The sequence below is a fragment of the Rana temporaria genome, chromosome 10 (genome assembly GCF_905171775.1).
Source record: "Rana temporaria chromosome 10, aRanTem1.1, whole genome shotgun sequence".
Taxonomy (NCBI): Eukaryota; Metazoa; Chordata; class Amphibia; order Anura; family Ranidae; genus Rana; species Rana temporaria.
The window spans coordinates 3,172,246-3,191,920 of NC_053498.1; the positions used below are offsets into that span (position 1 = coordinate 3,172,246).

At 44.7% G+C, this 19,675-nt stretch overlaps 1 protein-coding gene across 3 annotated transcripts in view; it reads right to left on the minus strand.

Annotated features, from left to right (window-relative positions):
* PAX7 (paired box 7) overlaps window positions 1–19,675 on the minus strand; it is a 141,822-nt gene that overhangs the window by 105,845 nt on the left and 16,302 nt on the right. The window lies entirely within an intron of this gene.

The window sequence follows — 19,675 nt, forward strand, 5'->3', positions numbered from 1 at the left end:
TATAATATTTTTATATATATATATATATATATATATATATATATATATAAAAATGTACATATTAAAAATAAATACATATATACAGATTTGTATTAAAAGCAAAAGATTTTCAAGTTCTTAATTGTATTGGACACGCTAACTGCCAACTGCTCAGTCCCTGACTCACTGCATGGCTCCTTTATTACAATATTAGTCAAAGCATGTTTAAAGTAAAAATAACAATGAGTCACAAGTTCCACGTGAAGCAGCGTGAAGCCTGTTAGCTTCAATTATTGCGACAAAACTGGCCTTCCAAAAAAAAAAAACTGGATGTCCAATGACAAAAGATCAAAAGATCAATCATTATTTTATTTCCTGCACACATCTACTACACGTGATTCAAGCATTGTTCTGTAACCGACAAAATGTGCACCAGTTTTGTAATTAGCGTAATTGTAGAATTGGAGTTGATTTCAATTATCCAATCACGTGCGAACCAATGTTCTTTTTTTTTTTTCCTTGGAAAATATTGGGCTTTAAACGGGAAAACAACTTGACTTTATTTTACTTATTCAACAAAACATCCTCCACTCCTTTACTGAATGAACCGTAGTCGTAAAGCACCCAGATTATTGTTACACTAGAATAATAATAATAAATTCACTGCAGGCCCCGCCATATCCAATCGCAGGTCCAGGGCAGTTCCCAGCAAACCGATTGGCTGCTCTAGGAGGCAATTGAATATTTCCTGGATCAATTACCCCTGCTGTCATAGGCGTGCGCAGGGGGTGTGCCTGGGCACACCCTAATGACCCCCGCATGGCGCAGATCCTGCCTGCTGTAGCACAGAAGCCCCACAACGGGGGCTCCAAAAAAAAATTATACAAAAAAATTAAATAAATACAATTGTAAAAAATTATCCAAAAATACAATAATACAAATAAAAAAAAAAATACTGACATCATCCACTGCCCTACTTACATTGTCCAAGCTTTATTATATTTTTTTACACACATATATATATATATATATATATATATATATATATATATTTTGCTCTTGCAACATTTTTTCGTGTAAAATCTAACTTTTCGAAACAAGCAGTCTGATGGCAAAAGTTATATATAAAAAAAAATTAAACCAAAAATAAAGTAATAAAAATAATAAAACTACTGACATCATCCACTGCCCTACTTACATTGTCCAAGCTTTAATATTTTTTTTTTTTACATACATATATATATATATTTTTTTTCCACTTATAACTCAATTTTTTCCTGTAAAATTTATCTTTTAGAAACAAGCGGTCTAATGGCAAACGCTATGGGGTAGATCCACATACCTACGCTGCGCCCGGCGCAGATGTCAGATACGCTACGCCGCTGTAACTTACTTCGAGTTGGTTTGAATCCTCAACGAATTTGCGCCGTGCGTTACGGCGGCGTAGTGTATCTCTCGCGGCGTAAGGGCGCGTAATTCAAATTGGGCGGGTAGGGGGGCGTGTTTCATTTAAATAAAGCGTGTCCCCGCGCCGAACGAACTGTGCATGCCGGCGTGCATTGCTCTAAATGACGTCGCAAGGACGTCATTGGTTTTGACGTGGACGTAAATTACGTCCAGCCCCATTCACGGATGACTTACGCAAACGACGTAAAATTTTCAAAATTAGACGCGGGAAAGACGGCCATACTTAACATTGAGTACGCCACCATATAGCAGCTTTAACTATACGCCAGAAAATAACGAACGGAAACGACGTAAAAAAAATGCGACGGCCGCTCGTACATTTCGTGGATCGTCGGAAATAGCTAATTTGCATACTCGACGCGGAATACGACGGGAACGCCACCTAGCGGAAGCCGAAAAATTGCATCTAAGACCCGACGGCGTACGAAGACGTACGCCTGTCGGATCTAACACAGATGCCGTCGTATCTTGTTTTGGGGATACCAAAACAAAGGTACGACGAGCGAAATTTGAAATTACGCGGCGTATCAACAGATACGCCGGCGTAATTTCTTTGAGGATCTGCCCCCACATATATATAAAAAAAAAAAAATGTGTCCAAAAATAAATTAATACAAATTATAAAACTACTGACATCATCCACTGCCCTACTTACATTGTCCGAGCTTTAATATATATATTTTCCCCCTTTTACATTTTTCCTGTAAAATCTAACTTTTAGAAACAAGCGGTCTGATGGCAAAAGTTATAAAAAAAAAACACCAAAATCCGAACTCTTCAGGAAAATTAGAAAAAGTTTAAATTTTTTTTAAATAAATCACAATTTGGGAAAATTCATGAAAAATAAATGTCAGTTTAGTCTCATGTATCCTAATTTTGTCTGGTTTAGTCTTTTACACTCTGAGATTTTTCTCATCTTAATATCAGAAGTCTGTAAGTCTACATAAATAAAGGAATGTCCCCCCCCCCTGTAATAAGGGGGGGTGGGGCTGCGTGAAAGGGTTAACGCTGCTCTTTTCTTCACTGTTTGCTCTTGACTCCACAAGTCAGTAGTTAGGAGATGCTCTGTGCACATAGACTGCGCCCCCCCCCTCTCTGCCCCCCGCCCCCATTCGGCTTCTGGGGATAATGGGGGGCTTTTGTTGTGTAATCAGGCCCCTGATGGGCTCAGAGACAGATACAGATTCTTGGCATTTGTCGGGGAAATGAAAGCCGGATTAGGCAGACCCCGCTGCACACTCCATGGCAAAAAGTAAGACAGCTATTCCCCCCATTCACAGCCCCATTCTGGTTTGTTACTTTATCTTTAAGATGTTTGTATTGCTAAAGTGTCCATTGATGGCCTGAAAAACGTGCTGCAGGCCGGACAGACCGACTTCAAAGGGGAGACCAGAGGAGGGACAAAAGGGACACTCAGGACATTAACTAATGACACTTCCCCCAACACCGAGACAGATAGACAGATAGATAGATAGATAGATAGATAGATAGATAGATAGACAGATAGAGAGATAGATAGATAGATAGATAGATAGATAGATAGATAGATAGATAGATAGATAGATAGATAGATAGATAGATAGATAGATAGATAGATATAGAGAGATAGATAGATAGATATAGAGAGATAGATAGATAGATAGATAGATAGATAGATAGATAGATAGATAGATAGATAGATAGACATAGAGAGATAGATAGATAGATAGATAGATAGATAGATAGATAGATAGATAGATAGATAGATAGATAGATAGATAGATAGATAGATAGAGAGAGAGATAGATAGATAGATAGATAGATAGATAGATAGATAGATAGATAGATAGATAGATAGATATAGAGAGATAGATAGATAGATAGATAGATAGATATAGATATATAGATAGATAGATAGATAGAGAGATAGATAGAGAGATAGATAGATAGATATAGAGAGATAGATAGAGATAGATATATAGATAGATAGATAGATAGATAGATAGATATAGAGAGATAGATAGAGATAGATATATAGATAGATAGATAGATAGATAGATAGATAGATAGATAGATAGGAGAGATAGAGAGATAGATAGAGAGATAGATAGATAGAGAGAGAGAGAGATAGAAAGAGAGATAATGAATAATAGAGGGATAGGTGGATAGAGAGAGATATAGATAGAGAGAGAGATAGAGAGAATGAGCGATAGATAGATAGATAGATAGATAGATAGATAGATAGATAGATAGATAGATAGATAGATAGATAGATAGATAGATAGATAGGTGGATAGAGAGATAAAGAGAAAGAGAGAGATATTGATAATGAATAATAGATAGATAGAGAGATAGATAGAGAGAGATATAGAGAGATAGATAGAGATAGAGATAGAGAGAGAGAGAGAGAGAGAGAGAGAGAGAGAGAGAGAGAGAGAGAGATTGAGCGATAGATAGATAGATAGATAGATAGATAGATAGATAGATAGATAGATAGATAGAGATAACGAGAGAGAAAGAGAGAGGTAATAAATAATAGAGGGATAGGTGGATAGAGAGATAGATAGATAGAGAAAGAGAGAGAGAGAGAGAGAGAGAGAGAGAGAGAGAGAAAGAGAGAGAGAGAGAGATAATGAATAATAGATAGATAGAGAGATAGATAGAGAGAGATATAGAGAGAATGAGCGATAGATAGATAGATAGATAGATAGATAGATAGATAGAGACAGACAGAGAGATCTCGATAATGAACAGTGGGTTGGACATACAGAAGGCAAATAGACTCAGGCCTCGTACACACGGCCGAGGAACTCGACGTGCCAAACACATCGAGTTCCTCGGCCAGTTCAGCCCTGAAGCCGCCGAGGAGCTCGGCGGGCCGAGTTCTCCCATAGAACAACGAGGAAATAGAGAACATGTTCTCTATTTCCTCGCCGAGGTCCTCGTCGGCTTCCTCGGCCGAAAGTGTACACACGGCCGGGTTTGCAGAATTCAGCCAGAAACTCGGTCGGAAGCTGAATTCTGCCGAGGAAACTGGTCGTGTGTACGGGGCCTGAGAACTTGGGTAGTGAAGTTGCTCTCTACAAGGGAATTTTCTCCAAAGATTAGTAAATGATGTGAAGCTTCACGTTACAAAGAATATCCAATCACATCCAAGGAAAATAGAAAAACAGAAGAAGTAAAAAATAAAAACAGTTTTACAGTCTTAGATATTTTTTATGTGGAGGAATATTATACATGTTTAAAATTAGATAACAAGATAGATAGATAAGAGATATATAGAGAGAGCGAGAGATATATCGATGATTAATAGATAGATAATTAAAAGATAGATAGATAAATAGAGAAGAGATAGATGATTAGTAGATAGATAGATAGATGACTAGTAGATAATTAAAAGATAGAGAAGAGATAGACAATTAAGGCCGGGTTCACACTATTGTGGGTTTTCCTGCATACAATTCGGAGGTTGCAGGCCCCGTCAAGGCTCTCTGTATACTGCAGTCCTAACTATAACATTGCATACACTTCGGAGGTTGCAGGCCCCATCAAGGCGCTCTGTATACTGCAGTCCTAACTATAACATTGCATTTTAAGTCTCCTCAGTAGGAGCACATGACTGCTGATGGATAGATAAGGGGCAGGTGACTGGAGGTAGCCCAGCCCTCATTAAACGGGGCATGAGTAAACTCAGCACATGGAAGGAAAAAAGGTGCCGATGCGCTGCCTGACCACAATGACATAAATACAACAAACAAAAGTCACTGCCCCTACTTATGACTGGTCTATACAATAAGGAGACTTAAAATGCAATGTTATAGTTAGGACTGCAGTATACAGAGAGCCTTGACGCTTGCAGCTTACACATGCATTTTCAAATGCGTGCAACTAAACCTCTGTTTTTAACGCACACTGTTAGGTGAATTTGGTTGGTTGCTGATTGGTCAGTAAGTTTGAGCCTGGATATTCCATGTTTTTGTATGTATACAATTCGGAGGACAGGAGACTGTGATCGGTCCTCTATGGAGTCGGTTCGCACATCTCGGGACAGGCGCGGCTTGTACAGGTGTTCTGTGCGTCTTTGGCTGCGTTTCAGGTCGGAATTCAGGCAAAAATTGAGACATAAATCGGACCTGAAACGGAGAAACAGGGACGGACCGGACCCCCTGCTGCAATCCGCTCCGCACAGTGTGAACGCGGCCTTCTAGATAAATTTCCTATGAAGTTCTGGGATTGATCCGATTCATAGACAGTTCCCCCCAGACTGATCTCCTATACGTGACTCTGCACTTCTAATTAGATTTATTTTATTTGATAAAAATTCGACTTTAGTGTCACTTTAAAGCGGGAGACACCGCAAGCGCCTCCAAAGATGAACGGCGCGCCGCCCCGCCATTGCTGCGCAGGATATCATGTAGGAAGGAGGATCACACTGAGGCTCACCAAGGGGGATTCTGTTTGCATTACAAGAAACGTTGAATATTTAGGACAGATGAAGGCTGGCAGCTGAAATAAATGATATCTATTATTATTCCCTGATTACAGCGTTACATCCAGCCTGATATTTACACCCACCACAGGGAGAGACGCGGACCGCCGAGTAATTGGAATCATCATCTGGCATCATGCAGGATATCACAGGACATCATTTACTGGATATTTCCTGACTTCCTCTTCCTACTAAGATCTGTACAACTATGAGGAATCAGGAATCCCCATCGGACAAGAGAAATACTAAATATAACAATGTGCCCAACCAGTGCCGGGACACAGTTATCCAACGCCCGGGGCAAACATTGCCCCCCCCCCCTCCCCTGAAATGTATGAACATTGTGTGTCTGCAAAAAAAAAAAAATCTCCTTCCCCTCCAAAAAATGTCACCACTAATCTGCAGTTGGGAGAGTAGAGTAGGTAGTAGTAGTGGTGAGAGTAAAGCAGAGTAGGTAGTAGTAGTTGGGAGAGTAAAGCAGAGTAGGTAGTAGTAGTTGGGAGAGTAAAGCAGAGTAGGTAGTAGTAGTTGGGAGAGTAAAGCAGAGTAGGTAGTAGTAGTTGGGAAAGTAGAGTATGGAGTAGTAGTTTGTAAAGCAGAGGAGATAGTAGTAGTTAGGAGAGTGGAGTAGGGAGTAGTAGCTGGGAAAGTAGAGCAGAGTAGGTAGTAGTGGTTGGTAGAGCAGAGTAGGTAGTAGTTGTAGTAGTTGGGAGAGTAGGGAGTTGTAGTTGGTAGAGTAGAGTAGGGAGTAGTAGTTGGGAAAGTAGAGTACGGAGTAGTAGTTTGTAGAGCAGAGGAGATAGTAGTAGTTAGGAGAGTGGAGTAGGGAGTAGTAGCTGGGAAAGTAGAGCAGAGTAGGTAGCAGTAGTTGGGAGAGTAGAGCAGAGTAGGTAGTAGTGGTTGGTAGAGCAGAGTAGGTAGTAGTTGGGAGAGTAGGGAGTTGTAGTTGTTAGAGTAGGGAGTAGTAGTTGGGAGAGTAGAGTAGGAAATAGTAGTTGGTAAAGCAGAGTAGGAAGCAGTAGTTGGTAGAGTAGGGAGTAGTAGTTGGGAGAGTAGAGTAGAGTAGGGAGTAGTGTGATGGTGGCAGCAGGAGGTAATGATGGTGGCAGGGGGTGATGGTGGCGGTGGGAGGGGTGATGGTAGCAGGGGGTGATGGTGGCAGGAGGAGGTCATAGTGGCTGGGGGTGTTGGTGGGGGGGTGATGGTGGTAGGAGGAGGTGATGGTTGCAGGGGGTGTTGGTGGGGGGTGATGATGACAGGAGGGGGTGATGGTGGCAGGGGGTGTTGGTGGGGGGTGATGATGGCAAGAGGGGGTGATGGTGGCAGGGGGTGTTGGTGGTGGGGGGTGATGGTGGCAGGGGGTGTTGGTGGGGGTGATGGTGGCAGGAGGGGGTGATGGTAGGGGCTGATGGTGGCAGGAGGGGGTGATGGTGGTAGGGGGTGTTGGTGGGGGGTGTTGGTGGTAGGGGGCGTTGGTGGGGGGTGATGGTGGCAGGAGGGGGTGATGGTGGCAGGAGGTGTTGGTGGGGGGTGATGATGGCAAGGCAAGGTTCCATCTAATTATAATTCAATTTTTTTTTTTTTTTTTTACTGGAAAATGATGGGATGTGTAGGAATATTGTCCATAATTAGATACAGTAAAACCTTGGTTTGAGAGTAACTTGGTTTGAGAGCGTTTTGCAAGACAAGCAAAATGTTGTTAATAAATTTTGCCTTGATATACAAGCGATGTCTTGATATAAGAGTAGCGTCATGTCACAACTGAGTATAAAAAAGAAGAGAGGAGCCTCTACGTGTAGCAATATGGTTACATTTAATGAAGATACAACATTTAGTAACATATTGTTACACTTTGAGGAATCTCTAAGTGTAGCAATTTTTTTTATACTCTGTAATTTTTTTTATACTCTGTAATTTTTTTTATACTCTGTAATGTTTTTTTTATACTCTGTAATTTTTTTTATACTCTGGAGCTCCTGCTGGATTTTGCTTCTAATCCCCTCGTGGAGGATTCCATGTGTGGAGGGACATTTTATGGTTACACAACCAATCACATTACTATAATCTTTCTTTTTTTTAATGGACTATAAGCTAAAGGAGTTATGAATAATAAATGGTTGTGGAACGAATCATTTAAGTTTCCATTATTTCTTATAGGGAAGCTCGCTTTGATATACGAGCGTTTTGGATTACGAGCATGTCTCTGGAAGGAATTATGCTCGCGATCCAAGGTTTTACTGGTAATGAATGGGATCTGACCCTGTAATACGGGGCGCGGTGTGTACAGGGGGCACGGTGTGTACGGTAGGCCCGCGTGCGGACAGCGGTAATACCTCGGCGGCGTCTTATGTGCTTTCCGCAATTCCGTCATTTTTTACTGAAGGATGAGTCCCCTTTATCTGTCAGGAAAGTCTCCTCTCTCTCGCTCTCCCTCTGTGCCGGGAGAAATTGGGTAAGAGTCTACTAAGTGATAATGGGGATCAGACGGAGGCAGGCGGGGAATCCTATCAGAAGGCGGATTGCGGAATGAAGGCGATAGAAGGTAGGAAATTAATACAGGTCACCGTCTTACCATTAAACACCATTTGTGTCTGACAACACGCACATGAAAGGACGTGCGCTATAGGCAGGTATCCCCCCCCTCCCCCCCAGCTCTAAGGACTGATTTCAAATCCCGCCATGTACATTTTCTATAAAAATTTGGATAGCTGTATAGGGGGGGGTGTTGGAGTGAGGGGGGGGGGGAGTAGAAGGTTAATCCCAGTTTAATGCAATGATGCAGTCGCAGGACCCGGGCTGCTGATTCTGTTATCTCTCCCCAACATTTCACTGCGCCATCTTCCACCCAGCCAAATAGCTTGAAGAAAAAGTGCAATCCTAGCGCCTCAGGAAAATGTGTTATTAATATCTAAATAACTTCCCAAATACTGTCGCTAAATCTCCCCTCCACCAGCCCCGGATGAATTCTTTGAAGTTGTACCCTGTCTCATCTCTTCAATGTCTCTTTTTTAACTGGGCTTATTTCAGGCTGGTAAACATTTAATTCTTTAAACCAAAGCCCCCCCCCCTCTCTCTCTCTCCTACGATTGCCCCCCTTCCCAAGCGAGAGCCAGCAGACACAAACTAAACTTTATTTTTTCCCCAACTGAGGAGGACGTCTTCTTTTACTCCCAATTGTAAAGCCGCTCCATCACCCTGAAAGATTTGTAAAGATAATTCATTGCAAAAGAAGGTTGTCCATATCGGGAAGATCGCTGGAGGATGAGGGTATGAGTATTCGTACTGTTGAAGGAATAAGGATTCCACCATGATGTTCCATACCATGGCCAACAAGAAGATACATGGACCAGGAGATGGAGGCACCTGGGCAACCACCGATTGTCATTGTGTAATCCAAGGGCGTTTCTAGGATCCTAGTAGACCAGGGACACCTCTGGACACACAGATTAAAATGGTTTAAAAGGAATAAGGATTCCACCATGATGTTCCATACCATGGCCAACAAGGAGATACCTGGACCAGGACATGGAGGCACCTGGGCAACCACCGATTATCATTGTGTAAATCAAGGGCGTTCTAAGATCCTAGTAGACCAGGGACACCTCTGGACACACAGATTAAAATGGTTTAAAAGGAATAAGGATTCCACCATGATGTTCCATACCATGGCCAACAAGGAGATACCTGGACCAGGAGATGGAGGCACCTGGGCATACCATTGTGTACACCAAGGGCGTTTGTAGTATCTTAGTAGAGCAGGGACACCTCTGGACACAGAGATTAAAATGGTTCACATATAAGACGACCATGGTGTTCCATACCATGGCCAACGAGGAGATACATGGACTTGGAGATGGAGGCACCTGGGCATCCCATCGTGTACACCAAGGGCGTTTGTAGTATCCTAGTAGACCAGGGACACCTCTGGACACAGAGATTAAAATGGTTCACATATAAGGCCTCGTACACACGACCGAGGAACTCGGCGGGCGAAACACATAGTTTTCCTCGTCGAGTTCTTGTTAGGCTTGCCGAGGAACTCAACGAACCAATTTTCTCCATTCCCGTCGAGGAAAAAGAGAACATGCTCTCTTTTTGGCTCGACGAGTTCCTCGACAGTTTCCTCGCTGAAAAATGTACACACGACCGGTTTCCTCGGCAAAAAAAATCTCCCACCAAGTTTCTTGATGGATTCTGCCGAGGAAACCGGTTGTGTGTACGAGGCCTCAGACGACCATGGTATTCCATACCACAGCCAACAAGGAGATACCTGGACTTGGAGATAGAGGCACCTGGGCATACCATCGTGTACACCAAGGGCGTTTGTAGTATCCTAGTAGAGCAGGGACACCTCTGGACACGGAGATTAAAATGGTTCATATATAAGACGACCATGATGTTCCATACCATGGCCAACAAGGAGATACATGGACCAGGAGATGGAGGCACCTGGGGCAACCACCGATTATCATTGTGTAATCCAAGGGCGTTTCTAGGATCCTAGTAGACCAGGGACACCTCTGGACACACAGATTAAAATGGTTTAAAAGGAATAAGGATTCCACCATAATGTTCCATACCATGGCCAACAAGAAGATACCTGGACCAGGAGATGGAGGCACCTGGGCAACCTCCGATTATCATTGTGTAAACCAAGGGCGTTCTAAGATCCCAGTAGACCAGGGACACCTCTGGACACACAGATTAAAATGGTTTAAAAGGAATAAGGATTCCACCATAATGTTCCATACCAGGAGATACCTGGACTTGGAGATAGAGGCACCCGGGCATCCCATCGTGTACACCAAGGGCGTTTGTAGTATCCTAGTAGACCAGGGACACCTCTGTACACAGAGATTAAAATGGTTCACATATAAGACGACCATGGTGTTCCATACCGCAGCCAACAAGGAGATGCATGGACTTGGAGATGGAGGCACCTGGGCAACCACCGATTACCATTGTGTAAATAAAGGGCGTTTCTAGGATCCTAGTAGACCAGGGACACCTCTAGACACAGAATAAAATGTGTAAAATATAAGACGAAGGAACTTCCCAATATGGACAATCTTTTTTACATGAATTGTCTTTACTCATAACAAATCTTAAAATATTAGTCTTTTATTTGAACCAAAGAAGTCTTTATGGTATCTGCCCGACCTCAACATGTTTTAATCTGTGTGTCCAGAGGTGTCCCTGGTCTACTAGGATCCTACAAATGCCCTTGGTGTACACGGTGGTATGCCAAGGTGCTTCCATCTCCAAGTCCAGGTATCTCCTTGTTGGCTGTAGTATGGAACATAATTATGGAATTCTTAGTCACTAGAGGATTAGGGTATAAGTATTCATACTGTTGAAGGAATAGAGATTCCACTGTGATGTTCCATACCACAGCCAACAAAGACATACCTGGACTTGAAGATGGAGGCACCTGGGCAACCACTGATTACCATTGTGTAAATCAGGGGCGTTTCTAGGATCCTAGTAGACCAGGGACACCTCTGGACACACAGATTAAAATGGTTCACATATAAGACGAAGAAATAAGGATTCCATCATGATGTTCCATGCCACAGCCAACAAGGAGATACCTGGACTTGGAGATAGAGGCATCTGGGCAACCACTGATGGAGGCACCTGGGCATACCATTGTGTACACCAAGGATCCTAGTAGACCAGGGACACCTCTGGACACACAGAGTAAAATGGTTCACATATAAGATGAAGGAATAAGGTTTCCATCATGATGTTCCATACCACAGCCAACAAGGAGATACCTGGACTTTGATATGGAGGCACCTGGGCAACCACCGATTAACATTGTGTACACCAAGGGTGTTTCTATGATGAAAACCTCTGGACAGATTACAATGGTTCAAATAAAATACTAATATTTTAAGATTTTATAGGCATAAAGACAATTCATTGCAAAAAGGTTGTCCTTGGGGAAGATCACTGGAGGATTATAGTATGAGTATTCATACTGTTGAAGGAATAAGGATTCCACCATAATGTTCCATGCCACAGCCAACAAGGAGATACCTGGACTTGGAGATAAAATGGTTCAAATATTCCACCATGATGTTCCATGCCACAGCCAACAAGGAGATACCTGGGCAACCACCGAGTACCATTGGGTAAATAAAGGGCGTTTGTAAGATCCTAGTAGACCAAGGACACCTCTGGAAACACAGATTAAAATGGTATGTTTGTGTCCACTAATGATTTTAGTGTATTTTTTTTGTGAAAATATAGTCTTGATATATTGGGGGGGGAGGGGGGCTTACCTGAAAAAAATTCACAGATCTCATGCTTACTACCCGCAATTGCGGCCTTGTTTACTTCTGGGTACCCGGGCGTGACGTCATCATTACATCGCGCCCGGGCCTCCGACGGTCATAGAGATGACTGGTGACCAACTGGTCACCGGTAGGGTGACCACGTGTCCCGAATTGCCCCATTTTGCAGGTCTGTCCTGGGCACATTCATTCCAGGACAATACAGTGTCCCGGAATTAAACTGACCCCCCTCCCCCCGGCCAATCTGATGCCCCCAAAAAAGGCCGCCACATCACCACTTTACTCCCTCTGACAGTACTTGCCCTGGCCGGGAATGCCTGGAGGAGCACAATCCCCACCCCCTGCTTATGATTGGAGAAATCATAAATCCTGTCCAATCACTATGCTGTGATTAGTTGCAGCACAAGCTGATTTTTGGGATGAGGGGGTGTCCCTGAATGGTAGTTTGGAAATGTGGTCACCCTACTCACCAGTCATCTCTATGCTTCCGATCCGGTGCTGGGCGATTCTTTCTCCGGGCCCCCGATGGCACGGGAGAGCCCAGAGAAGCTCTGAATGGCGGCGAGAGGGGGGGAAGTCCTCTCCCGCCGCCTATAAGAACGATCAAGCCGCGGAACCGCCGCTATGATCGTTCTTACGGTGCGCAGGATCTCCACTGGAATACAATGATGCCTCTAGCTGCCCCCATCATTCAGATATCACCGCACAAAGTCCAGCACGTCATATGACGTCCACCCGGGGTGGGAGATCCCCTCTGTGGAAGTCATATGACTATGTGCGCTACCGAAGTGGTTAATATCGCCATCGTACGTCTTGTACGTCACCGCGTTCTTGACGTTTCGGAATTTCCGACAACATTTGTGCGACCGTGTGTACGCAAGGCAAGTTTGAGCCAACATTCCGTCGGGGAAAAAAAAAATCCACGGTTTTGTTGTCGGAATTTCCGATGGTCTGTCGGCGGCATAAGTAGACCGAAGGGCAACCCAGATAACAGAAGCGTGAGATGTCTTTCCTAGGCCAGCACCTGTACCCCCCAAGTCCCCAGGGGGCGCATCTCATCCACAGATGTTCCCTTACATATGTTATGTACATTGCTGCTTACAGCGCACAACAAGATAATTGGCATGCGGATTACGTGACCCCAGAAGAGAAAAGAGAAAGTGTAATGAAATAACGAAGTGTCATTCTATTCCCCCTATAATAATAATAATAATATTAATAATATATTCCCTTATCTGTGCCTCTCTCCCCCCTCCTGCCCGCGTCTCCCTCTCTACCCGTCACACTTGATTTCGGCGAGAGTTTATCTTTCAAACATTCGCCTACTTTGTTAATGTCTACCGTCTTCTCGCCGGCGACTCGTTCCCAAAAGCCAATGTTTGCCTTTGTAATTGTTATCTGTATTTATTGTTGTCGCTCATTTGTTTCCTGGCTGTCTGGTGACATGTAAGTCTTCCCTGGTTTCCTCTGAATATGCACATGCGTTGCCCGCCACTTCTCCCCTGCCCCCCCCCCCCTCCATTATTTAAAAACTGATCCCACTCACAAATCCCAGGCTGCTTGGTGCTTGATTACATTGGCAACCTTGAGTAATCCCCGGGCTTAATGAAGTGAATGTACACTCACAGACCGGGCCCTTGTTGGTTTAATCAATGCAGATTGCCTCCGATAAATGAGAAGATAAAATCCGCTTCTAGAGGAGGATCTATTTGTTTGTGGGGAATGGCTTTTCAACCTGCTTATGTGTCCCCCCCCCCCCCCAATCTTGGTCTTTCACCCCCTGCAGAGACTAATTATAGGTGGCATCTCGTGTCCAAGACTTCCTCCAAGCCCATTAGTGCCTGGAAGGGCCCTGATCACATTGTAGCCGGTCATATCCTCTGCGTTACCTTTGACCCTGGACATCGAATGTAATCAGATCCTCCGCTCCTGTCCTTCGAGTGTCACATTAGCCGCTGATTAAAGGAAACCACAAACACATGACATTCTGTGCACAAGCCCCCCCCCCCCCTTGTTGACACGTCTATTTCGAGTTCAGTCCCAGTCCGAGGGCCAACGTAAAGTGTGAACGTGGCGAAAATCCGTCTACTTATCACCACAAGGCCGAGAGAGAGGCAGCTTAGCGAGTCTCTGAATTACACCGAGACGGTCGCAGGCCTCCTTTCACCAAATAGAGAAAACCGGTATTATGACTGAACCAGAGCAGGAAAAACCCCAGGAGGCAAGTTGCCTATGCCAACCCCCTCCAAAATATTAATGCCATCCACTATACAGTTATATTGTACGTCTTTAACAGGCCTGATATCCGACAGACCACACTCTAGCTAATGCCGAGCTACATCACCATTCTTGTTCCAGGACTTCTCCAGAGGCTCTCCCATCTTCTGACTACATCACGATTCTTGTATCCAGGACTTCTCCAGAGGCTCTCCCATCTTCTGACTACATCACCAATCTTGTATCCAGGACTTCTCCAGAGGCTCTCCCATCTTCTGACTACATCACCAATCTTGTATCCAGGACTTCTCCAGAGCCTCTCCCATCTTCTGACTACATCACGATTCTTGTGTCCAGGACTTCTCCAGAGGCTCTCCCATCTTCTGACTACATCACCAATCTTGTATCCAGGACTTCCCCAGAGGCTCTCCCATCTTCTGACTACATCACCATTCTTGTATCCAGGACTTCTCCAGAGGCTCTCCCATCTTCCGACTACATCACCATTCTTGTATCCAGGACTTCTCCAGAGGCTCTCCCATCTTCTGACTACATCACCATTCTTGTATCCAGGACTTCTCCAGAGGCTCTCCCATCTTCTGACTACATCACCATTCTTGTATCCAGGACTTCTCCAGAGGCTCTCCCATCTTCTGACTACATCACCATTCTTGTATCCAGGACTTCTCCAGAGGCTCTCCCATCTTCTGACTACATCACCATTCTTGTGTCCAGGACTTCTCCAGAGGCTCTCCCATCTTCTGACTACATCACCAATCTTGTATCCAGGACTTCTCCAGAGGCTCTCCCATCTTCTGACTACATCACCAATCTTGTATCCAGGACTTCTCCAGAGGCTCTCCTATCTTCTGACTACATCACCAATCTTGTATCCAGGACTTCTCCAGAGGCTCTCCTATCTTCTGACTACATCACCATTCTTGTATCCAGGACTTCTCCAGAGGCTCTCCCATCTTCTGACTACATCACCATTCTTGTATCCAGGACTTCTCCAGAGGCTCTCCCATCTTCTGACTACATCACCAATCTTGTATCCAGGACTTCTCCAGAGGCTCTCCCATCTTCTGACTACATCACCATTCATGTATCCAGGACTTCTCCAGAGGCTCTCCCATATTCTGACTACATCACCAATCTTGTCTCCAATTATCACCCAAAACATCCCCTCAAGACCTCCTGCTCTCAAGCTCCCTTGCCTCCCATGCTCGTCTCCAGGATTTCTCCAGAGCCTCTCCCATCCTTTGGCTACATCACCAATCTTGTTTCCAAATATCATCCAAACCGTCCTGTCCGCTCCTCTCAAGACCTCCTGCTCTCAAGCTCCCTTGTCTCCCCCTTTCCATGTTCATTTCCAGGACTTCTCCAGAGCCTCTCCCATCTTCTGACTACATCACTAATCTTGTTTCCTAATATCACCCAATCCGTCTACTCCGCTCCTCTCAAGACCTCCTGCTCTCAAGCTCTCTTGCCTCCTCCTCCCATGTTCATTTCCAGGACTTCTCCAGAGCTTCTCCCATCCTTTGGCTACATCACCAATCTTGTCTCCAAATATCCCCCTAAAAACATCCTCTCTGCTCCTCTCAAGACCTCAGACTCTCAAGCTCCCCTTCCTCCTCCTCCCATGCTCGTCTTCAGGACTTCTCCAGAGCCTCTCCCATCTTCTGACTACATCACTAATCTTGTTTCCAAATATCACCCAAACAATCCTCTCCGCTACTCTCAAGACCTCCTGCTCCCTTGCCCCCTCTTACCATGTTTATCTCAAGGGCTTCTCCAGAGCCTCTCCCATCCTTTAGCTACACCACCAATCTTGTTTCCAAATATCACCCAAACCGTCCTCTCCACTCCTCTCAAGACCTCCTGCTCTCAAGCTCGATTGCCTCCTCCTCCCATGTTCATCTCCAGGACTTCTCCAGAGCTTCTCCCATCCTTTGGTTACATCACCAATCTTTTCTCCAAATATCCCCTAAAACATCATCTCTGCTCCTCTCAAACCTCAGATTCTCAAGCTCCTTTTCCTTCTCCTCCCATGTTCATCTCCAGGACTTCTCCAGAGCCTCTCCCTTCTTCTGACTACAATACCAATCTTGTTTGCAAATTTCACCCAAAAAATCCTCTCAAGACCTCAGGCTCTCAAGCTCCCTTGTCTCCTCCTGCCATGCTCATCTCCAGGACTTCTCCAGAGCCTCTCCCATCCTTTGGCTAGATCACCAATCTTGTTTCCAAATATCACCCAAACCATCCTGTCCGCTCCTCTAAAGACCTCCTGCTCTCAAGCTCTCTTGCCTCCTCTTCCCATGTTCATTTTCAGGACTTCTCCAGAGCCTCTGCCATCTTCTGACTACATCACCAATCTTTTCTCCAAATATCCCCTAAAACATCCTCTCCGCTCCTCTCAACACCTCCTGCTCTCAAGCTCCCGTGCCTCCTCCTCCCATGCTCATCTCCAGGACTTCTCCAGAGCCTCTCCCATCCTCTGAAACTCTCAACCTAAATCTGTCCGGCTATCTCCTACTCTGGCTGCCTTTAAGCGATCCGTAAAAACTCTTCACTTCGGGGAAGTCTATCAGGCCTCCAACTAATCTTTTATCACTTCCATCGGCTCATCCCCCACAGTTATAACCTTATGTGACCTTATCTACTTTAGGGGGGGCTGGACCATGGCCATCAGAAGTAGAAAATGTCCTGGCATCATAGGTGTGCGCAAGGGGCGTGCCTGGGCACACCCTAATCATCCTGTACATTGATGGACCTCTAATCTACACAGAACACATTGATGGACCTCTAATCTACACAAAACACATTGATGGACCTCTAATCTACACAAAACACATTGATGGGTCTCTAATCAACACAAAATACATTGATGGACCTCTAATCTACACAGAATACATTGATGGGTCTCTAATCTACACAGAACACATCGATGGACCTCTAATCTGCACAGAACACACTGATGGACCTCTAATCTACACAGAACACATTGATGGACCTCTAATCTACACAGAACCCATTGATGGACCTCTAATCTACAGAACACATTGATGGACCTCTAATCTACACAAAACACATTGATGGACCTCTAATCTGTACAGAACACATTGATGGACCTCTAATCTGTACAGAACACATTGATGGACCTCTAATCTGCACAGAACACATTAATGGACCTCTAATCTACACAGAACACATTGATGGACCTCTAATCTGCACAGAACACATTGATGGACCTCTAATCTGCACAGAACACATTGATGGACCTCTAATCTACACAAAACACATTGATGGACCTCTAATCTGTACAGAACACATTGATGGACCTCTAATCTGTACAGAACACATTGATGGACCTCTAATCTGCACAGAACACATTGATGGACCTCTAATCTACACAGAACACATTGATGGACCTCTAATCTGCACAGAACACATTGATGGACCTCTAATCTGCACAGAACACATTGATGGACCTCTAATCTACACAGAACACATTGATGGATCTCTAATCTGCACAGAACCCATTGATGGACCTCTAATCTACACAGAACACATTGATGGACCTCTAATCTGCACAGAACACATTGATGGACCTCTAATCTGCACAGAACACATTGATGGACCTCTAATCTACACAGAACCCATTGATGGACCTCTAATCTACACAGAATACATTGATGGACCTCTAATCTACACAGAACACATTGATGGACCTCTAATTGCTGGGCACAGTTCAGTGGTGACAATTGCTGGGCACAGTGGTGACAATTGCTGAGCACAGTGCAGTGGTGACAATTGCTGGGCACAGTGGTGACAATTGCTGGGCACAGTGGTCACAATTGCTGGGCACAGTGGTGACAATTGCTGGGCACAGTGGTGACAATTGCTGGGCATAGTGGTGACAATTGATGGGCACAGTGCAGTGGTGACAATTGCTGGGCACAGTGGTGACAATTGCTGGGCACAGTGCAGTGGTGACAATTGCTGGGCACAGTGCAGTGGTGACAATTGCTGGGCACAGTGGTGACAATTGCTGGGCACAGTGCAGTGGTGACAATTGCTGGGCACAGTGGTGACAATTGCTGGGCACAGTGCAGTGGTGACAATTGCTGGGCACAGTGCAGTGGTGACAATTTCTGGGCACAGTGGTGACAATTGCTGGGCACAGTGGTGACAATTGCTGGGCACAGTGGTGACAATTGCTGGGCACAGTGGTGACAATTGATGGGCACAGAGGTGACAATTGATGGGCACAGTGGTGACAATTGATGGGCACAGTGGTGACAATTGATGGGCACAGTGGTGACAATTGCTGGGCACAGTGGTGACAATTGATGGGAACAGTGGTGACAATTGCTGGGCACAGTTCAGTGGTGACAATTGCTGGGCACAGTGGTGACAATTGCTGGGCACAGTGGTGACAATTGCTGGGCACAGTGGTGACAATTGATGGGCACAGTGGTGACAATTGATGGGCACAGAGGTGACAATTGATGGGCACAGTGGTGACAATTGCTGGGCACAGTGGTGACAATTGATGGGCACAGAGGTGACAATTGATGGGCACAGTGAGGCTGCAATTGGCTGCAAATGGACTTCTATCCAACACAGAGCACAGAATTGATCCCGCCACGTCTGGATTTCTATAGGACTCCACGTCAATGACCCAGCGTGCCCTCAGTCAATGACGTCACAAGGGGGCGGGTTCACCAGGTGACATCAGAATGTTCCTTACATTGGTGATCAGTACATAGTACATGTCATAGGAAGCTCCATGCAGAGTATTGCACATACTACATTCATAGGGAGCTCCATGCAGAGTATTGCACATATACATGTCATAGGAAGCTCCATGCAGAGTATTGCACATATACATGTCATAGGAAGCTCCATGCAGAGTATTGCACATATACATGTCATAGGAAGCTCCATGCAGAATATTGCACATACTACATTCTTAGGGAGCTCCATGCAGAGTATTGCACATATACATGTCATAGGAAGCTCCATGCAGAGTATTGCACATATACATGTCATAGGAAGCTCCATGCAGAGTATTGCACATATACATGTCATAGGAAGCTCCATGCAGAGTATTGCACATATACATGTCATAGGAAGCTCCATGCAGAGTATTGCACATAGTACATTCTCAGGGAGCTCCATGCAGAGTATTGCACATAGTACATTCATAGGGAGCTCCATGCAGAGTATTGCACATAGCACA